The following is a 22,157-nucleotide window of genomic DNA, read 5'->3' as shown; positions in this document are numbered from 1 at the left end:
GGGAGAATCCACGGATGTGAGGAAAGGGGAGAGAGGGAGACGGGCGGGGCGGAAAGGGAGGGCTGCTCTCAGCATCATCTGGCAGGAGAGAGAGGCTGAGCCCCGACAGCAGGTGCTGGGAGGACGGAGAGGACTGAGTCACAGGCGCGGAGGCAGCGATACGCCGAGGAGCACCGAGTCGTTGAGGAGAGAACCGACTGAGCTGCAGGTGAAGCAGCGGCGCTGCAGCCGGGTAAGAGAAACTATTGCAATGTGGATGTATTCAGAGAGCTTTCTCTTCTCCGTCAATACAAGAGAGGCGAAAGGAGAGCAAAAACAGACGAGCGCGATGCAGGCAGCTCGGAGTCCGCCTGTTGTTCAGCTTTGGCTTCAGCTGATCCTCTTTTTTTCCACTCTGGTCCTTGAACTTTCTCTCTTTTATTCTCTCTCTCTCTCTCTCTCTCTCTTGTCCATGCAGGAAGCGTCTGACGGGCATCTCGAGTAAATAACTGCTTTTATTGTGCATTAGCTGCTGTAGTTGATCAGATTAGTTGCTCTCTACTAAGTGGACCTGTGGAGCTAAGGGGTTTATGTGTACTTGTCTCTCTTGGACTGGGGGTGGGAGTGGGGGGGGGGGGGGGGTGACGGAAGGAAAAGATTCAGCCGAGTAAGATCTTACTCGTGAAGGAAACGTATATGATCTGCATATTCTATTTTTTTCACAATGTATAAATCTATGAATAGAGAACCCAGAGCAAGAATGTAATATGTGTAAGAAGCAAAACTCGTCTCACTGATTGCTTTGAGTTTTTAACGTTTAGTCGAGACAAAAAAATATGCCCGAATTTCAGAAAGTTTGTGCTTTGCCAAAGTCCCCAAATTCCCTGTCGCTGGAGCAACTCCAGTATGTGTCTTTAGTCGACATTAAGAAATGAAGGAAATAAAAAAAGGTTTGTTCCAATAACGTCTTCCTCTCAGCTCAGCCTTCTGGAGGAAAGGCCGACAGGCAGCAATCACGTTGACAGATTAATACAGACAGAAGTCTTCACAATAACCTTGACACATAAGTAGTTGTAGCCTAACTGGCGGCTTGGCGTCCCCGACTGATCCCCGTGTGAAGAGCACGTGCATCAGGGCTGTTGTTGGACGCATCGTAGTGATGAAAAATGGCCAGTTTTTGTCTATTTCCATTTATTTCACTTTTGTCGTAAAAATGTAAACGCACCTAAAAAGTCTTTATTTTTATGTCGGCACATAGTGGCACATACAGTAACTTCACACACACACACACAGACACACACACAAACACTCGTCAATGTGTAAGTGAGGAAGACTCGGAGTTACGTAAACTGCAAGACGCGGAGGAACAAACTTAAACATTTGGAACGGCTGACTTCATGAGACACACTTTATTCTGTAATTAATTCACATGTTGCTCAGAGGGTGGTGACAAAGGTGATAATTAGGTTTTTAGGGCGGCGGGGAAAAAAAGTGGCTTTTAATTATAATTATAAAATCAAGAATCGACCAAAGGATCGGATCGGCAGGCCAGTTTTTTTGAAGATTGGATTGGGAATCTATTATGTAAATCCCTGTTTCACTTAAAAGCCTCCCCGTGTTGTCGGATCTATCGTTACAGAGTCACTGGCTTACTGGCATTAGTTAGGTTTCACAGACTCGTGGAGCTGGATCGTTACTGTTCACCATCAGATGTGTTCAAAGTTTATTTCGCTTCTTTTCTGCATAAATAAACAAGAACGGGCACTCGGTTGAGCACATACCTTCGCCGCAGCCACATTTTGTCATTAGTTGCATGCCAATTGGATACAAATTGACCGCGCTATGGTAAAAAGAAGATTTTGACCTTTTCATGACCTTGACATTTGGCCCGAGCGATCCCAAAATCAAATCAAAAGATCCCCGGATAATATCCAATCATCCCACCAAATGTCATGCGATTCAAAGAAAATGTTGACCTTTTCATGACCTTGACTTTGACCCGATCGATGCCAAAATATAATCAAATGCTCCCCAGATAATAACCAATCATCCCACCAAATTTCATGCGATTCGGTTTAATACTTTTTGAGTTATGTGAATAACACACATACAAATAAATACACAGCGATCAAAACATTACCTTCCGCAGAATGCGAAGGTAATAAACCGTTAAGGGTCTAGTTTGTTAAGCAACGCATTAAACTTCTGTCAGGATCTGGAGGTTTTTTTTGTCTTGTGTGCTGTTTTATTTTGAAGTCCCCGTCTCTCGTGTCCCCTGCACTTCCTGTCCCTGTGATTGTCTGCCCGGTTCCTGATTGTTTCCACCTGTGTCCAATCACCTGCGTCTTCCCTGTGTATTTAAACCCTGTGTGTCGCGTTCCCCAGGGTTGGTTTGTACTGTTTAGCTCCCTAGTAATTGTGCGTTGTAGACTTAAGATAAGATAATCCTTTATTTTTTTGACGTGTTTATATTTTCTTTTTACAATCCATGATTGCAGAAGGCATTTTCAAATGCAACAAAATAAAAATAGATGAATATAACTGGCTTATATCTTTCACCAGTGTAATATACTGTTGATTGTATGAATTCTTCACAAAAGGATCCGCTTGGACATTTCATCATTTAAAAAACATTTTTCTTTAAGATGACTCGTGAGTTTGGTGCCTAAACCAATTATTGTTCGTCAACATTCATTCTGTAGACCAATTTCTCTCCTAAATGTCGATTGTAAAATACTGGCTAAGATTTTGTCCCTCCGCCTCCAACTCGTGATACCTTCTATAGTTTCGCTAGACCAAACAGGCTTTATGAAAGGGAGACACTCTTTCTTCAATACTAGGAGGCTACTTAATGTTATTTTCGCCTCAGTCATCCGATGTCCAAGTCATAGTTTCACTCGATGCGGAAAAAGCGTTTGATAGGGTGGAGTGGAGCTACCTGTTCTTCATTTTAGAAAAATTCGGCTTTGACTCAAAATTTATTTCCTGGATTAAGCTTTTATACGCCCCCTTCTGCATCAGTAAACACAAATGGCATTCAATCGTCTTCCTTCCATCTCCAACGTGGAACCGTCAGGGGCTGCGCTTTCTCCCCTGTTGTTTAATTTATCCATCGAGCCTCTAGCTATATGGCTTAGAGGCCACAAAGGGTTTGAGGGCATCACTCGCTATGGTACAGTTCACGAACCTTCCCTACGCGGATGACCTTCTCCTATCGTCTCAATCCTGCCTCCTCTCTCCCTCCTATATTGTCAATCCTTGAGCAGTTTGGTCGTTTATCAGGCTACAAATTAAATCTCCATAAGAGTGAACTATTTTGTGTGAAAAAACTGAAGACACTCCCCCAACCACTTTCCCTTTTAATATTGCTTTCAGGCGGCTTCAGATACTTGGGGTTTGCTTCAGACGGCTTCAGATACTTGGGGTGTCCATCACTAGCTCCTTTAAAGATCTTTTTCCCAAAAACTTTCAAACACTCTTAGCTAAATGCAAATCTGACCTATCTAGGTGGTCTTCACTTCCCATATCCCTTGCTGGCGTGTCAATCTTATTAAAATGGTAATTCTGCCGAAATTCTTATATCTCTTCCAACATATCCCAATTTGCATCAATAAATCCTTTTCACCAGTCTTGACAGCCAACTAAATCGTTCATTTGGGATGGCAAACCGCGCGTCTTAAAAGATCTATTCTTCAGCTCCCCAAGTCGGAGGGTGGTTTGGCACTCCTCCGCCACTACTACTGGGCCTCTAACATTATCCGACTCCTTTACTGGACTGTCCAAAAGATTCCTAACCCCAGCCCACCATGGGTTCACATGGAGATCTCCTCTTCTTCTAGCTCCTTACACTCTGTGATATGCTCCCAACTTCCCATAATGGTGCACAAAATTTCAGCCAACCCAATTGTTACCAGTACCATTAAGATTTGGCTTCAATTCAGAAGACAACACGGCTTACACAGAGCCTCAATCCAAGCTCCGATATTAAATAATCACTTATTTTTTCCATCCTGCTCGGACCCCACCTTCCAAATGTGGGCTGCCAACGGGCTTGTCACAATCAACAATCTTTACAAAGATGGGGTTTCTGACTTTTCATCCCTGTCAGCCAAGTATCACCTGCCAAACAGTCATCTTTTCCGCTTCTTCCAAATTAGGCATTTTGCTCAAAGCAGTTCCCCCATTTCCCCAACCGCCCCCCTGAATCAGGAATTGACCAGTTTCTCACCCTTGATTGCGACCAAAAAAGGCTGGTATCTACTATCTATGGAAACTTGCCTCCTTGGACCTAGCCTCTACTACATCTGTAAAAGAGTCTTGGGAGGGTGAGCTGGGTGTAGACATATCTGACATTAAGTGGAGGGACATTCTTCATTTGGTGCAAACCTCATCTATCTGTGCTAGGCACAGTCTAATGCAGTGCAAGGTGCTACACAGGGCTCACTTCACCAATGCTAAACTAGCCAGAATATTCCCTCTTAGAGGCGATGCCTGTAACAGATGCAAGCAGTCTCCTGCCAATCACACACATATGTTTTGGTCATGCCCCAGCCTGAAGGCCTTCTGGTCTAGTATTTTCAATACCCTTGAACAGGCCCTTAACACACCCTTAACCTCTAACTGCCTTATTCGGGCGCCCCCCAACACAGAACATGCCCACGACCCAGCAGCGGGTCATCTTCACAACCCTGCTGGCCAGGCGCCATTCTCCTTAAATGGAAGCACGTCTCTCCACCCACACATGACAGGTGGATACAGGACCTATTACAGTGTATTAATCTCGAAAAGATAAGATTTTCACTACAAGGATCCCTGACACTCTTCCACAAGACCTGGACTCCCTTATTACTGCTAATCAATGACCTTACGATTAACCCTGATGCTGATGAGGTGTGAATGAAATCTGGTGGGAGGGAGAGACTTTTCAATTCCCCTTTCCTTGTCTCCTTAATACACTGATCATTACTCTATTTGCTTTCTCTGTTTACTCTTATTGACTATTAATATGAAGAAGCACCCGTATTTTTATTTCATGTAATTTTGACCCCCTTCTATTTAATTCCCTTTCTTTTTCGCTTGTTTGTTATGTCTTTTTTGTTTGTTGTTTTTTTTCTTTTTTCTTTTTTTCTTTTGTGACCATAGGGGTGAGGGTGGGGGGAGGGTGGGATGGATGGGGTAACTATGCAATTCTCCTACAGACCATCTTTTCTACGTTGTATACCTACTGTATCGTTATTGTGATGTCTGTCAAAAATCCAATAAAAAAGATTTGGAAAAAAAAAAAAAAACATTCATTCTGTATTGTAGCTTTTGGGTTTGTTTCTCAAACATGAACATCAGAGATTCCAGAGATATAGGTTATTTTGTACGATTCCTTGAGTTAAGAGTAAAGTTTCCGCGTAACGTTGTCGGTGTTTGGGTCCTCTGTCACGAGTGTAGCCACCGAGAGAGAGGAGTGAGGCGACAACAGGGTTTGAATACAAAGGGACTGCGCAGGTGATTGGACACAGGTGGAATCAATCAAGGACAGGGCAGACAATCACAGGGACAGGAAGTGGAGGGAAACAGAGAGATGGAGACAGACAACACAGGAAGTCCAGATCCTGACAACTTCTGACGTCTTTATTAGTGCAAGATGCCCCGAGGTCTTCTTGGTGAGCAGTTCTGTGAAGCTTTACCAGACAAAGAAGGTTCCTCTTACCATCCGAGGAGATCTGACCCTTGTGAGAGCGCCTGTGGCTCTTTTGTTGGCCAATGAAACCGATGCATCTGCTGAGCTGGCAGACATGCAGCGGTCAGCCGGTGTTTAGCCCGGTGTCAACACTGTTTACTTTTGAGGATTTCTGCAGATGAGGCGTGAGATTAACCTCATCAGTCTTTGTTTTGCATTTTAGGCTTTTTTTCTCTCCTTTAACTGTCTCAGTTATTTGTTTTTATAAGATATCTTTTTGTGAACCAATGAGGCTTTTCTTTCTTTTTCTGCTGCAGTGACTATATATATATTGTAGTGGCACTCCGTCTAGTTTTGGGTCTTCTGTACCACACTATTTTGAGATCAGTCTTAAAAGCTATTGATTGACACGCGAGTGACACAAGTAGTTCTTTCATACAAAATGATGTTTACTAAAAAACGTATAGTACATGGTCACACGGTCAAAAAACTATGTCGCTTCCAACAACTCTGAGCTCAAACACGACTGACAGTCCAACACACAGCTGTTATACTGACGTGACGTCATCTGATTGGAAGCTTACATTCTTACATATATATATATATATATACACTTATATATATATACTTATATATACTTTTATATATATATACTTATATATAGATACTTTTATATATAGATACTTTTATATATATATACTTATATATATAAAAGTATGTATATATATATACATGTATATGTATATATAAATGTGTATATATATATAAAAGTATTTATATATGTAGATATACAAGTTTGTGTATATATAAATGTGTATATATATACTTATACATATATATAAAAGTATTAATATATATAAGTATATATATAAATGTATATATATATATATATTGACGCATGCCGGTAGCCTGACTTTCATCTGCCTGCAGTTATCCTGGTTTAAGGGGTTAACCCTTTGGTCCACCCACAATGGGTAAACAGATGATTTACTCATTTACATATTATTGGATCAGGGAAACCCAGCGTTCTCCCACCTTTCAAAATAAACCTCTACTTTTGCTGTGGCCGGCAGCTATAAGGATAACTGGTAACGACGAGGCATGACTCATCACAATTTGCCGTGCATACCATACGGCAGAACATCTGGTGCTGTTTCCTATGGGAAGTTAAATAAAGTTTAACTTGTTTTTAAGCTATGTCAGCATACTAAATATGAGATAGAAGTAGTAGTTTTCAGTCCCTCGGAGGGAAACTCACATTTACCACTTGACGATAATGGTTGAATGTGACTGACCTTGGCCCTCTGCTCTTTAAGACTCCAGCAACCAAACACCATCCGATTCAAACGCAGTTTTTAAATTATGTTTCCGAAAGCATTCGGTGTTCAGCCCAACTCATTTGTATTTGCAGGTGCCCCTCCAACCCCGAGCCACGACTGGACTACACAAAGCTCAAAGTCTTATCGGGGCTCGAGACCCAGCGGTCTGCGGAGGCAGCTGCTGGCGACGCGCAGGGTTCACGGGGTGGATTTAGTTTCAGAATGCTTTGTGTCCACCGCGTAGGGGGGAGGGGCTTGACGGACCTGTTGTTATGGAGTTTAATAGACCACCATCATACAGTAAATATGTGTGTGTCCCGTGGTGGATTATTCGATTATCTTGTGATCACTTTGAGTCACAATTAGCGTGTTGAAAATGAAAACTTAAAACGTAAAAAAGTATTCAACTGAGATATTTATATTTTCTTTTTGCTTGAAAATACTGGTTTTTTTTACAATCCATGATCGCAGAAGGCATTGTGAAATGCAACAGAATAGAAATGGATGACTATAACTGGCTTATATCTTTCACCAGTGCAATATACTGTCGATTATACGTATTCCTCAGCAAAGGATCCGCATGGACATTTCATAATTTTAAAAACAAACTAAAAACTTCATTTTTCTTTTAAGATGACTCGTAAGTTTGGTGCCTACACCAATTATTGTACGTCAACATTCATTCTGTATTGTAGCTTTTGGGTTGTTTCTCTTTTTTTTTCTTCTTTTTTTTAAATGGTTTATTTAATAAGGGACAGTGCACATTGATAAAAAACATTGCAGTAAATGTGCCAGAGTTCGCCAAGAGGCTATTTTTCATCTGTAGTCTCAAACATGAACATCAGAGATTACAGAGATAGGTGATGTTGCTATGGTGACAGGTTTACACCAGGAATCCACAAAACCCGTAAAATGAATCAAAGAGGAGGGAGCTCGGTGCGCAGTGTGTGTCCACCACATGCTGCAAGATGAATGTATAGTCAGGAAAAATGAGACGTCATAAATATGTCTGCTGGCGACCGCGCACTCCGACCATAAAAACAAAGTATGAGAGCAGAAGGGGGGCGTCCTCTGCTTCTGCTCTTGGCTCTCCACGTCCACAAGGTTGTAGATGCTGGTTAATCACATGGGACTGGAGGATGAACCGATCGGCTCCATCATGTGTGCGCAGCTTGGCAAGAAGGCGGCCTATCATCGCTTCAGCTGGCGACTTAACGGTCGCTTGGGATGATGTGACCCGGTGACCCGGCCACCTGGCTGCAGCTGCTGCTGCTGGTGGTGGACCGGCACCGGGCCAGAACACCAGGTCCAGAGCTCATTAGGACTCACCGGAGTATTTCATTCATCCTCCTGAGAACAGTTGGTCACGTATTGAACTATTCGTGAGGGCTTCTGCTGTGAGATCATTCACACATTAAGGGGTTTCTAATTGCGCGCGTTTTTGGCTTGTCAGTTGATTGAATATACTCTTTAAGCGATGACATTGAAATTAATTAATTGCTGATTTACAATTAAAAAATTAAGGGGGAAAGGGAGATTACAGGAAAAAAAAGCTTTTTTGGATGTGTTATCAGAAAGTTGGACCTTTCGACGAAAGAATATAGAATAGTTTGACGTCTGCCCTTGAAGGGGACATAACATGCTCATTTATAGGTTCATACTTGTTTATGAATTTTTGGTTTCTACTTAAACCCTCTTTCCGGCCACAGTCAGACTGCAAAACAAAACTTTTAAAAATATGTGTAATAACCCACTACATCACTACACGTATCATGTGCAATAGGTGACACATTATTACTATCTGTAATTTAATGTATCCAAAACTTTACATACGAGCACCACTCTTGTTTTTGTACATATTACCACCTTCTGTATAGTGTTTTCTTTTATACTTTGTATTTTTTCTTTCTTGTTATAGTGTTATTTCTCAATTGTTGACTGAGAGCCCTGCATTAGATTTCCATTGTGTCTGGACTGTTGGTCTAGGCCCATGACATCTTGAATCTTGAAACATGTTGAAACGCTTTAACTGTCGTGTGTTGTCGTAGAGAGAGAGGACCCAAATGCCGACACAACTTCCAAACCAATATTTAATTCTGAATTACAACTAGACAGGACAACAAACACGATCCAAACGGTACGACGCCACACTGGGGAATGATAAGAACAGGGTTTAAATACACAGGCAGGCGGAGGTGATTGGACAACGGGGAACGAGACACAGGTGGACACAATGAGGGTGGGGCCAGCAATCACACAGAAGGAAACAATCAGGACCAGGGCAGACAACCACAGGGAGACAGATGACACAAGGACTTCAAAATAAGACACAAAACAAGACACAAACTCAGTCATGACATTAACAAGAAAAAAAGAAAAATACACCTTATTTTAGACCTGTATTCACTCTCTGACTCTGTCTCTTTAACATTTCCTCCTGAAACATTCCGGTTTGCTCTGACTGGCTCGCGTGAACAATAATTTGCCTCTTTGCGAGCGTGGCTCTCCGTCTGGAAGCCGTTGTATTCTAACGAGCCGGCACGTGACAGAGGACGGGGAGGCAGATATGACAGTTTTCGTATCGAGGACGCCCACAAAGAATCTGTCGTTATAGTTTTTCCCAGCTCAAGATTTGATTTGCAACGTTTTTTTATTCTGCTTGCTCAAGTGGCGGACGTGTGACCCACGCATGTGATAAAACAAAGACGCCTGGTAAACTGCGTGAGGGCAAACGCCGCGAAACAATCAGAATAAAAAATAAATTGGGGGCACTTTTTGAAACTTGTGAAATAACATTTACCTTTTGTTAAAAAATAATATACTTATTATACTTATAGTATATGTCATAACAATGGCATTAATAAGCAGTAGTTTACTGATTCAAAGTGTTTTTTTAAACAGAAAACATAAATCAGACAATAATATTCAATTGTATTCTCATTTCTTTGTGGTTATTTATTGGTATTACACAACTATTACAAATTATAATTCAAAATCCACTGTGGTGGTGTACAGAGCCAAAATGATGAAAATTGTGTCAATATCCAAATATTTATGGACCTGACTGTGCATGTGTTACGCCTGGCCTGGGGCCGCCTGGGCGTAGCACACGGACGGGTCTCCCCAACTCCCAAATTATGACTAATGCTGCGGTTTATAATGAAGAATGCTTGTTTATAATAATAATAATGGATTCTATTTGTAAGGCACTCTTTGAGAGTGTGCCCACCTGTGTGCGCGCATCACGGCTGAGCGATGCGCGCCACACGTGAGCGCTGCGCGTGCAGACAGCATTTAATGGAGCGGAGCAGCGCGTGCGCTCTGATCGCTCTTTTAATGAAGTATCGATACTAAAAATATGCTAAATCACATCGTTTTTAACGTACGGGTACTTTGTTAGTATCGCTACACCGTGCAGCGTGACAGCAGCAGATGTAGCGGACTAACATTCAAGCTAACCTAACTTCCCAAACGCTGTGGACATCTGAACGCTGATTGGCCGAGACGCGACACGTCCCATCAAAGATGTTTTATTGCGAAGAGCACCACTTCACATTTTCTCCGCGTCTCACTGCAATCTCAACGGCAGCGGGCCAGGTGAAAAAAATAATAAATCGGAACGCATCTCTGGTATTGTTCAGGGGGCCGGTCCAAATGGGGAGGCGGGCCGTAGTTTGGGGACCACTGCTCTTGAGGAATGTCTTGTTCTGAGAGGCTGAGGATGCTGCGGGGGGGAAAGATCTGTCGGCCTGTTGTAGTCAGTCAGCTCACAGGGATTCAGCAGAGATCGGAGGCAACAAGGAACAGTGTTGCTGCAATGTTTACGAATGGATGTCTTCAGCCGCAACTCCCGCTCAGCAGTCTGTTGTCAGAAGAGTGCAGCTCGGTTTATTGAGACATATAGATCCCCCCCCCCAATCCCCCTCCCTCCACCCTATCTCTTACAATGCTGCAGAAGAATGTTGGATCCATCTTGCGCCACTGGCTCCTTCAATCTGAATTTGATTTAGATTTTTTTATCTTTTAAAAGTGTAATTCCTCCCCGCATTTCAGATTGTAATTAAAGATAGAACTATACTTGAAAGCTCTGCTTATTAATACTGTGTTCCAGGTTCAGTATTTGAATGAAGTCATCTTGATCTTGGTGACTGCTTGACGTACACATCTGGACATCAACATACACATACGAGCTTTAACGCTGGGCTTTATTTTCAAGAAGCCTAAATCTCAAACTTCAGAATCTAGAACCACATTAGTTTGAAGGGTTGTCAACGGGAACATCCTAATCGCTGCCATGGTAAATAATATTGACGGCATAATGTTGCTCCTTGATACACAGAACTGAATTGATGCTGTATTTCCACAATAAATGGTCTTGTGTTGCCTTTAAGGTTTTTTTCTATTTCTGTTTAGTTTAGTTCTTATGGAAGCCCATTTCTGGGATAAAAAGTCATAATTATAAGATAGAAAGTTGAAATTATGAGATAAAAAGTCATTATTATGAGATAGAAAATTCTCATTCGCTTCAGTCACGTTGCCCTTATAGGCGTTGTACCCTGATGCAATTCTCAATAAGGTAACTATTACTGGTGACTTTTGTAAATTGAAGATGTTATACATCACGATGAAGTATTTTAATCAGTTTACTGTTGCAGCTAAATACGTTACAAGATCGAAGTTAACGTCTCTTGATGACTATTCTATTACTATTTTCACCGTCGATGAACGTGAACGAGTTTCCCTTCATCCGTTGAAAAGCCTCGTTTAAAATAGTCTTCAATACACTGAAGATCCATGTATCTGTCGTAGAGGGTAACTTATGCAAAAGAGCAGCACCTGTTCAAGTATCTTACAATTTGATTTTATCTCATAATAATGATTTTTTTTTTATCTCATAGTTTCGACTTTCTATCCCTTACATTTTTTTTTTGTGGCAGAAATGGGCTTCCAAAAGTTCTTGTATTAATTTCAAGGGATAATTAATATCAATATGATGTTTCTGTTCCCGTTTAACCCTCCTGTTACCTTTACATTTACTAACATATTTTACCCTCGGGGGTCAATTTGACCCCAGCAATTAAAACCTCCAGAAAATTATTAGAATTATTATTGTTTCCCAAGTTTAAGTGTGAAGTACTTTATGTTTGTTTGTTGACTACCTAAATAGCCCTTTAAATATATAAAAAAGTTGATATTTCTTATATGTTTGACACAGTGAAAAACAGCCTGGGGTCAAATTGACCCCAAAGAACACCGACGTTAAACATTGAATGGGGTCAAATTGACCCTAAAGGTAACAGGAGGGTTAAACTACTTCCGGTTTGGGCACAAATAATGTCTGAGGTTAGGGTTAGTTAAACCTCCGCTGGGAAACATCAAAGAGGCAATGCCTTTTCACCAAGGCATGTTAAAGGGCGATAGAGTAAAATAAATAGATGAAACGTACTACACTCTGTGTTCTTTAACTTGGTGTTCAGCCAGAGTTCAGACACGCTGCATGAGAACAGGTCCGCTAAACGTCTCCATCCTGCTCTCGATGCTGTAAATGACGTCTAGCAGACCATTTCCTGTTTTCCAGTCCTGAAGAAGTAAATTATCTTATTGTAACACACTATGCTGTGTGCCAGGTGGCAGAATTGTGTGTGTGTGTGTGTGTGTGTGTGTGTGTGTGTGTGTGTGTGTGTGTGTGTGTGTGTGTGTGTGTGTGTGTGTGTGTGTGTGTGTGTGTGTGTGTGTGTGTGTGTGTGTGTGTGTGTGTGTGTGTGTGTGTGTGTGTGTGTGTGTGTGTGTGTGTGTGTGTGTGTGTGTGTCATTCTTCACTAAATCTCACTCCATTGTCACCAACAAATCAGACTGCTCTATTGTTCTGCGGTTGCGTTTAGCGATGCCCTCTGCTGCAGGTTGGCGAGCAGGTGGCGCCCACAGAGCCGGCCGCCAGTTCTAGCAAGCGGCTCGTTGCGCGAGACAAAGTGTGAAGTGATGTTTGCCGTGACCGGAATCCTGGCTGTGTGATTCACTCTAATTACACAGCGGAGAGAAAGGGCCGAGGAGGAGGAGGAGGGGGGGGGGCAAAGGAAGAGAGACGCGAGGGGCAGTGGGGTCTGAGAGATAAAAGCCCAGGGTGCTTTTCGTCTTCCGCTTCGTATCGATGTTCCACTTTGTTCTCCCCCTCGTTGCTACACTTCCTTCTCCCCGAGTGCGGTTCTCCTGGTGACGACTGTTCTCCAGCGTCTCGTATCGCGCTCGTCGCCTTCGGACCAGCTGGTGTCACGGGCAAAAAGCTACCGCCGTGGTTCTATAAGCACAACAACCACACACACAAAGGAAGGAGCCATCTGGAACCGAAGATGGTTCTTCAGAGTAATAGAAGAACCATTTCTGGTTCCTCAAAGAACCTTTCAAACACGGGTTGTTTTAAAGAACCATTTCCTTAAACAGTTCTTCAAAGAACCTATTAAGGTATCTCAAAGAACCTTAAAAAAATTGTTCTTTAAGGCACCATTTCTGGTTCCACATAAAATCTTTCAAACCAGGGTTCTTTAGAACCATTTCATTAAATAGTTCTTCAAAGAACCTATAAAGGTATCTCAAATAATCTTTAAAACATGGTTCTTTAAGGCACTATTTTTCTGGTTCCACAAAAGAACCTTTCAAACCAGGGTTCTTCAAAGAACCATTCCCTTAAAGGGTTCTTCAAAGAACCTATAAAGGTATCTCAAATAACCTTTAAAACATGGTTCTTTAAGGCACCATTACTGGTTCCTCAAAGAACCTTTCAAACCAGGGTTCTTCAAAGAACCATTCCCTTAAATAGTTCTTCAAAGAACCTATAAAGGTATCTAAAATAACCTTCAAAACATGGTTCTTGAAGGCACCATTTCCGGTTCCTCAAAGAACCTTTCAAACCAGGGTTCTTTAAAGAAACATTTCCTTAAAGGGTTCTTCAAAGAACCTATAAAGGTATCTCAAAGAACCTTTAAAACATGGTTCTTTAAGGCACCATTACTGGTTCCACGAAGAACCTTTTAAAACCAGGGTTCTTGAAAGAATCATTTCCTTAAACAGTTCTTCAAAGAACCTATACAGGCGCCTCAAAAGAACAAAGGGTTCTCCAGGAGGTGATGGTTTTTCGTAGAACCATTATTTTTCTGTGTGCAGTAGCTTAAATCTCGTCTCCCCAGCGGCGTTACCGATGAACGCCCCCATGAGGCCTGAAAAACAACAACAGAAAGCTAACTGATCAGATTAGATTTACTTTGTTCATCCTCAGGGGGAATGATCGGAAGATCCGATAAAGCCAGAAGGGCCTCCATATTACTTTAGGCTCTGGGGCTCCGTGTATGTTGGAGGCCCCGCCTCTTCCATCACAATATGCCACGGCGACTTTAATTCATCTCTCGCCAACTGACAGCGACAATACGTTTACCAAGCGCCCTCCTGAAAGGTAAACACAGAAACGTTATCACGATACGCCAATAGCTCCCCTCAATGGACATCAACAATTAATAATAGATCCATTACGTTTTTTTGTATTTATTATTATTTATCTTAAATGAACTCGGGTGTGTCACTGGCTCTTAACTTTTAGTTTATTTATTTCGTCCTATTCTGTGTTTTTTGTTTGTAACTACGTGTTTTTTATGTTGTATGTGAGATTTTTAATCTCAATGGGATTCACCCGGTAAATAAAGGTTTAAATAAAAAATAAAAATAAAGGGTCCTCTTAATTAAGTTTGAGCTGTAACAAATAATGTAAAGCTTTATTCATAACGTTAACAATTAAATCAAATGCTGTTTAGGTTCAGTATGTTTAAAGATTACGCCTCACCAATACACTACACTACGTATATTCGATATACAGTGGTGGCTGTGTAGGATTTTCTTTTTTTCGTGTGATCCCAATATTTCCAAAAACTCCGTCCGTTGTTAAAGTCTAGAAGCCGACATGTATTCAAAAGAAAAACCCCAGATGTAATCATTTCAGAAAAACACATCTTCTCCCCCCGCTCCGGGAACTTATCGACTCGCGTCATTACAAAAGCACACCAATCAGCGACTTTCACATTTAATTGCGTTTTTTGGCCTTAATCACATTATTAGAGAAAGGAGACTCCAAAGAAAGGCTCTATTGTTGTCACCATTTAATTTTTTAAGAAAAAAATATATAAAAGAAGACAAAAGAACAAAATAATTTAAAAAATAAATGTGTCTGCCGCCGTCATCGATTTGTTATTACTCATGAGTAACAAAATACTCGAATAACACTGATTGAATAACAGCCGCCTTCCTTCTATTGTAGTGAGAGTTCAATTATCGTCTCTGATGGGAGAAGTGAACTGTGCTCCAGGCATTTCCTGTTCTCTTACGGCTCAGATGAGAAACTGAGCTCAAGGTTGCCATAACCTCTCTCTCTCTCTCTCTCTCTCTCTCTCTGATTCACAGGAAACAACAAGATGGAAGGATCCCTCGGATCTCCGATGAAGTAGAGCCCTCACTGGCACCCTCCCACCCTTCATTTCCTCTTCCCTCACTTTCAAAGGTAACACTTCAGTCCTCTTCTCTGTTCAGATTTCACCGGAATCAAATATTGAGACTGAGGGATGGGAAACGGAGCTTAAAATCAAGATATTGTGAGTTTGATTTTTATACGGCGGACAATTTTCACACGTCATGCCAGTAAACATGTGTAATTAAAGTGTGTGGCTCAGGTGCTCATATAGATACACATTGAGACGGGGTTAGCTTTCTTTAATCGTTCCTCCTGTTCATCCTCACTTTAAACCCGATCTCTCTTTTTATCACTTCCAATGTAAGCGATGCAGTTTATCTGGAGTCCACACGATGAAAATATGAAATAAAGCCGTTGCTTATGTTCTTATGATTCATTTATTGATTTATTCGCGCAATAAAAGAAAAACAGCACAAATGAAGCATTATTAAAAGACACAGAAATGAGTGCAGGTGGGAAAATAAACCCAAAGGGCTCGTACAAGGTTCTCACTTAAAGTAATAAACAAGAATAAAGTGAAATGGGGTAAAGACACGATAAATGAGTTCCTTGACCTTTGGTCCTGTGGATTCAAACATCTACATACAATACATGTCAACAACTAATACAATATGTACATGATGCTCTGACTACTCTTCTCGTGTGTTTCCTGTGTTGACAAGTCATTGGATTTGTTGACAGTAAGAACAAATGGAGAATAAAGCTTTAGAGTGACAGGTCAGATCATTATATGGCAGGAGTCCAGTACACAGAGTTACTGTCTGCTCTGGGATAGTGGCACCAGTTCACCCTACCCTCAATGCATCTATTCATTTTAATACCTGGTGAAAGGAGCCCCGCCCCCCCCCCCCCCCCCCCCCCAGAATGAATTGCCAGAAGAGGCTGTCCCCTCTGTCGACAGGCCGCTGGGACGAATATAGACCTGCAGCAGTTGTTCCTCTGATGCATGCCATATTACGTTGTGCCACTCATGCAGTGGAAATACAATAAGGCTTATTTATGCCGAGTAATATTTGGAGCTGCACTCGACTAGACTTCCTGCGATACATTTGGGTTTTTTTAAACATTGCCTCCGCATCTTTACATGGGAAGTTTTCTCATTTTTATATTTTGTTATTGGAGAACTGTTGACCGTGTTATTTTTTTTAGATGAAAATGGAAACCAGTGAGATTTCTAGCTGGTTTCATTTGCCAAATGGATTGTCTGTGTGTCACACAGACACACAGACAATCCATTTGGCAAATGAAACCAAATGGATTGTCTGTGTGTCTGTCTGTCGTGACACAGAGGCTATGATTGTCTATGGTTGGATATGGTTGGCTATGGTTGGATATGGTTGTCTATGGTTGTCTATGGTTGGATATGGTTGTCTATGGTTGGATATGGTTGGCTATGGTTGGGTATGGTTGTCTATGGTTGCCTATGGTTGTCTATGGTTGGCTATGGTTCGATATGGTTGTCTATGGTTGGGTATGGTTGGCTATGGTTGCCTATGGCTGGCTATGGTTGGCTATGGTTGTCTTTGGCTGTCTATGGTTGCCTATGGTTGTCTATGGCTGCCTATGGTTGCCTATGGTTGGCTATGGTTGTCTTTGGCTGTCTATGGTTGGCTATGGTTGTCTTTGGTTGCCTATGGTTGTCTATGGTTGCCTATGGTTGGCTATGGCTGTCTATGGTTGCCTATGGCTGTCTATGGTTGCCTATGGTTGGCTATGGTTGTCTTTGGCTGTCTATGGTTGCCTATGGTTGTCTATGGTTGGGTATGGTTGGCTATGGTTGCCTATGGCTGTCTATGGTTGCCTATGGTTGTCTATGGTTGTCTATGGCTGTCTATGGTTGTCTATGGTTGTCTTTGGCTGTCTATGGTTGCCTATGGTTGGCTATGACTGTCTATGGTTGCCTATGGTTGTCTATGGTTGTCTTTGGCTGTCTATGGTTGCCTATGGTTGGGTATGGTTGGCTATGGCTGCCTATGGTTGCCTATGGTTGGCTATGGCTGTCTATGGCTGTCTATGGTTGCCTATGGTTGTCTATGGTTGGCTATGGCTGTCTATGGTTGCCTATGGCTGTCTATTGTTGTCTATGGTTGCCTATGGTTGGATATGGTTGTCTATGGTTTTCTATGCTTGCCTATGGTTGCCTATGGTTGTCTATGGTTGGCACACAGTGGGGTTGTTGAAGCCAAGAGCTCAAACAAGACTACAACCGTGTAGTTGTTTTGGCTGCCAATGGTTCAACTTCAAAGCCCATTATTCTTACATGTGAGTCCTATGGTACTTAAAACTAATTAAATGTGTGATGTCATCAAGGATACCTCCTGGATGTCGAAGCTTCCGCACGTCTTTATGAAGGTGGTCCTCCAAGTGGCTACAAAGTGTCACCGGGGAGACTCGTCCGCCTACACATGCTGAATGTATAGCCACATATGTAGCTTTTTGTTGCTCCTGCCGATTGCATCTGTGCATAATAAATGTTAAAAGTGGTGATCAAGATGCTAACATCCGGGCGCGTAGCGTTTTTTTTCCGGTCTAAACGCCGTGTAGATACACTGAGGTCGGTGTGTACGCTCCAGAGACGCTACGTGCTATGTTTACTTTTCACTTGTGGGAGTCGTCACCTCCGCTCAGCGTGTTATCCTGATGCGATCAGTGCTGGTGGCCTGAAGGTGTTTTATTGAAAGGTGTGATCTCCGAGTCGGGTAGTTCAAGACCTTTATTTGTCCCCGAGGGGCAATTGGGTTTGCCGGAGTATAACAACAACAACAACACAGGGCTATAGAGACACAAGACAAACACACACGTACATAACCGCTTAATACATAAATGCAGGAGTAAAATATGGAAATGTACACGATTAGTGAAAACATCACGCTTGGCTGGAGGTGTGCAGATCGTTTATATCCATATCTATGATGAATGCTTCATCCATCTGACTTATGGTTGTCTGAGGCTGAAACCGGAGAGTACAGGAACTTAAATCTTAAGTGCAGTGGGTGGGGGGGTGGTGTGTGTGTGTGTCGGGGGGGGGGGGGCTGTAAAATATAACGGCTTCCGCTTCCCTTTAACAGCTGTCTGCTGTCCCGCTCAGATTAGTATTTCTGGTGATTGGCAGTGATTTTTGCTGCAGACTTCCATCACTCAGGTTTTTTTCTTCCTGTCTTAGCTTGAGAGGTGCACGCCGGCAGAGGAAAGAAGAAGAAGAAAAAGATTTTACGAGATTAGGAGTCCCCTTTTTCAAACAAAAATCACAGATTCATCCAGCCGAGCTCACGAGAATTCAAAAATCGTGCTTCCGTAATGATTATCGCAAAGTTTCCTTCGGTTTGGCTAAAAGAGAAGTCAACGAGTCACGGTGACGGGTGTTTTGGGAGCGCCGCTGCGTAATACGTGAAAGGCATCCCATTAGGGAGGCCCAATGGCTCCAGAGGGAGCGGAGGGAACTGATGAATTGCCTGGAGTGAGATCACTTGGCTGAAGGCCACGCGTTTGGAAATGAAAGAGTCTGAGTGTGTGTGTGTGGGAGGGAGCTTATCAAGACCTCCGAGGCTCACACGCCACCTGGATGAACCCCTGCTGGTGGAGGGTGACGTCGCCGCCGGGTTCTGAGGCGATATCTCTGGTTCTGCTCTGTCGAGTTTGATCCTTTTGTCAAAACGAATCCGACGAGGTGACACAGCTGCCACGCTAAATAGCGTTTTATCGATTTCTTCAACCTGCTCGTCTTTAAGTCGTCTTTCATAAGTTAGCGATAACAAGGTGAAGTCTAAAAGCCGAGGCGCTTCCGAGTCACACCTGTGTTTCCTCGCTCGTGTTTCTCGCTCGTCTTCTTCGCGTCTTTTTTAACCGCTCGAGCTTAATTAAGTGCCGCAGCTTCGCAATCAGCGTGCTTTACGACTGAAACAATGCCGGAGCTCATCGACGGGAATCTGAATGATAATCAGCATCACAGTTGTCACAATTATGCAAGTATGCAAATGAAAGTATGTAATTAGTATTCGACTTTCCTTCTGTAAACGTCCTCAAATCCTATTGTGGCGTTCAAAGCCGGTCCGGATCTGACGGAGCGGATCATCGGGAGTGAAATGTAACCCCGGGACGAGGCGCTGTCTAAAAAGCAGCTCCATTGTGATGCTGCGGCACGTCCCTCACTCCCAACTCTTCAAATCCGGCGGCTCGGTCAGCGGCACGATGCGCCGGACACTTTAATGCGAGCCGCCGTGGTGATCTGATTTATTTTGGGGCTGTAAAATGGCGGATAGACACAAGTTGATGTCACGCCGTATTGAAGAAGACTTGAAACTAGCAATTGAGACCGTAATCTGTTTGTTGTTTACAATGATTGAGGTAGTAAATTATAGTGTTTTTTCTTATAGACTTCTAAACAATCGGGACTTATTCTTCGCCCCCTGCTGGTCAAATGAGAGAATGGCGGTTTTAGGACAGTTTCGCAGCAGGACTGCAGGATGCCGCCTGTTACAAAGCTCCACTAATTCTGTGACGAACACAATCCACGATGAATGAGTCACAAGAAAAGTCCCCTGTTCTTGTGTTTTTCAAAAGCTTTTATATTTAAGCAGTAATTCCATCATCAGTGACTTTAAAAGCGACGCAGAGTTTCCGCTGTGCTCCGGTCCTGGTTTTCCTCGCCTCCCTTTGCTCTCTGGAAAGGAAGATGATGCAAGATGATCCATATTGTTTACTCATGCTGCCCCCGCACCTCAGGGAGATCTGAACTCAATCTGAGCCGATCCAGTTCAGCATCTAGCAAGACCCAGTCGTGAAGCGTCTAGACTCTAGACTTCACAGTTTATGCATTCTAGAAGGATCAGATGACAAAAGTCGCACTAAAAAGACAAATATCTCCACGGCCTACGGCGCTCCTCGTTGTCAGAATCATCTTTATTGGCCATATACGTGTGCACAGACATAGAATTTGACTCCGGTTACACTTACACTCTCATTGTACGTACATGTCAATTATAAATAGCAGGATGAATATTTAAAAAAGACATGGAAGATAACAGAATAGCAACATGTATTTACAAGATAAAAACAACAACAACAATGGTCATAGTGATTGCAGAAGTAAAGGAGAAAGTCAAGTTACTTAGGAAAGAGTAATGGAGTGTTTTTCGGGAGGATGGAGGAGGGGATGGTGGGTTTCAGAAACACAAGACTTTCACCCAGGAGAATGACATTTCTTTCCTGTGTGAACCCGGAACTCAATTTATTTAAAGTTATGTGACGTTACATAACATTGCCACGTAGGGTTTCCAGCGTTTTTCTTCTTCTTCTTCTTCTTCTTTTTTGAAAGTAGGTCACTATTTGTTGGTATGTGATGTTGTGAGTGTGGCTGATGGAGGACGCTGCACGGAAAAGACTCTTTCATCCCACAGAGCTTCCTTCACATTTCTAATCTCTCCTTTTCCTCCTCAGTTTTTTTCCTTATCTTGTTATTAGTTTAGTTTAGTTTATTTTGATCAGCAAAATATACAAAAATCAAAATTCAACAAAAGAAGAAAGTGTCTGACCAAAAGGGTCAAGGCTGAAGCTATCAAGCTTATAAGTGCCCTAACCTATGATTTCACGAAAAAACTTATTTCAGAGAACCATATACATATGCCTATATATATACATAAACATATATACATATACACATGTACATACATGTGCATATACATACATACATATTCACACACACACATAACGTTATGCTCTCGTGTCACACATACCAGTGCTTAACTACGCGCACAGGATTTCGTAGGTGCTGTGGTTGGCTCAGCCTCCCCCTGTAGCCTCACACTTCTCACCATGTGCTGTCAAACACATTGTGACATGAATGGCTAAATGTATGCAAATGTCTAGGATTCGCCCTCGGAGGAAAAAGAAATGCTGTTTCCGTGCGTGTCGTCTGGCTGCCTGCGGAGCGCAGGAGAAATGTCATGAGCGGGAAGCTTGACAAATGCAAGCTGAAGGAAAAGAGGAAGAGCATTGAACTGCTGTTTTGTGTCTGTCCATATGCCTGCGTATGTGTGTGTGTGTGTGTCACTGGTGTTCCTCCCTCCCTCATGCTTCCTACTGAACAGCTGTGTGTGTGTCTACGGGAGGGCGGGAGCAGTTATTAAAAAAAAAAAACGGTAGGAAGGGAGGGGAAATTCACACACACACACACACACACATGCTGCTTCTACCTCACACACACACACACACACGGATGTATGCATTCTGGCAGCCATCTAGCTTCCTCTCCCAGTTTATTGCCTGAGCGACACTACACACTGAGTGTGTGTCGTTGTCACTCTCGCCTTTGCTCCTCGTGGCTGACAGTGACATCAACACCCTTCGCTCTCATCCCTCCCCGTACACTTGCGTGAGAGATGACTGATCTCAGGACAGCTAAGAATGCCTTATTGGACGGGCTGCTCAGCAGTCCTCCCAGGAAGCCTTTTCTCAAGAGACGGTGCCTCAGCGATGTGAGTATTGTTTCACTCGCTGGAAGTGAGAGACTCCTTTCGCTCCAGTTGTTGTTGCTTGTTTCTTAAGGTAGCTCGGAGACAGATAGACGACGCGTGTGTGTGTAAAAATGTGTGTGTGTGCGTGTGTGTGTGTGGCAGGTCAGTATATTGGATATGTGTGTTCAGATAGAGACATGCTCCACTGCTCTCGGATCTGTTTTAAG

General features: G+C 42.7%; 1 protein-coding gene across 11 annotated transcripts in view; it reads left to right on the top strand.

Annotated features, from left to right (window-relative positions):
* rap1gapb (RAP1 GTPase activating protein b) overlaps positions 1–22,157 on the top strand; it is a 125,148-nt gene that overhangs the window by 68,149 nt on the left and 34,842 nt on the right. For 7 of the 11 annotated variants that reach the window (XR_008834522.1, XR_008834523.1, XM_056438552.1 and 4 more), the window contains exons 1-2: positions 146–232; positions 15,412–15,508. The gene's annotated coding sequence lies outside the window, so the exon portion shown is untranslated. Of the gene's footprint in view, positions 1–145; positions 233–15,411; positions 15,509–22,157 lie in introns of those variants that run through there. The other 4 variants (XM_056438553.1, XM_056438555.1, XM_056438554.1 and 1 more) reach the window with 2 other exon arrangements.

The sequence above is a fragment of the Pseudoliparis swirei genome, chromosome 18 (genome assembly GCF_029220125.1).
Source record: "Pseudoliparis swirei isolate HS2019 ecotype Mariana Trench chromosome 18, NWPU_hadal_v1, whole genome shotgun sequence".
Classification (NCBI taxonomy): Eukaryota; Metazoa; Chordata; class Actinopteri; order Perciformes; family Liparidae; genus Pseudoliparis; species Pseudoliparis swirei.
Note: the sequence above shows the minus strand (reverse complement) of the source record. Positions and strands in the feature narration are given on the sequence as shown.